Here is a 1,113-nt window from a genome sequence, read left to right as displayed (position 1 = left end):
CCGCTGAGCCGTAGCGGCGTGCAGGCCGAGCGAGCAGCCGCCGGACTAACCCTAGTGACCCAGACTAACCTAGTGACCCAGACTAACCTAGTGACCCAGACGTAGTGATCAATGGACAACCTAGTGACCCAGCCTAACCGATGATCATGACTAACCCATAGTGACAAGACAACCTAGTGACCCAGACTAACACCTAGTGGACCAGACTAAACTAGTGACCCAGACCAACCTAGTGATCAAGACAACCAGTGACCCAGACTAACCTAGTGATCAAGACTAACCCTAGTGACCCAGACTAACCTAGCCGACCCTAGGGACTAACCTAGTGACCCAGTACTCACCCTAGTGACCAGACTAACCTAGTGACAAGAATAACCTAGTGACCAGACTAACCTAGTGACACGGACTAACCATAGTGACCCAGACTAAACTAGTGACCAGACTACCTAGTGACCCGACTAACCCTAGTGAACCAGACAACCTAGTAGACTAACCCTGTGACCCAGACTAACTAGTGATCAAGCAACCTCTGACCAGATAACCATGACCAGACGACACCTAGTGACCCAGGGACTAACCCTAGTGACCAGACTAACCTAGTGACCAGACTCTACCTAATGACCAGAATAACCTAGTGACCCAGACTAACTAGTGACCAGACTAACCTAGTGACCCAAGACTAACCTAGTGACCCAGACTAGTGATCAGACTAACCCTAGTGACCCAGCCTAACCCTAGTGACCCAGATACTAGTGACCCAGACTAAGACAAGGACCCAACTATAGTGACCCAAAAACCTAGTGACAGACTAACCCTAGGAACAGACTAACCAGTGATCCAGATAACTAGACCAGACAACTAGTGAACCAGACTAACCTAGTGACCAGACTAACCCGTGCCCAGACTAACCCTTAGTGACCAGACCAACCTAGTGATCAAAGACTAACCTAGTGACACCAGACAGCAACCTAGTGACCAAGACTAACCCTAATGACTCCTACTAGGACTAAACCATAGTGGACACAGAACCCAACCTAGTGCTCAAGACTAAACCCTAGGAGACACCAGATCCAACCTAGTGACGCATAGACCTACCCTAGTGACCCAGACTAA

The sequence above is a fragment of the Etheostoma spectabile genome, unplaced genomic scaffold, assembly GCF_008692095.1.
Source record: "Etheostoma spectabile isolate EspeVRDwgs_2016 unplaced genomic scaffold, UIUC_Espe_1.0 scaffold351, whole genome shotgun sequence".
NCBI lineage: Eukaryota > Metazoa > Chordata > Actinopteri > Perciformes > Percidae > Etheostoma > Etheostoma spectabile.
This window is presented reverse-complemented; position numbering follows the sequence as displayed.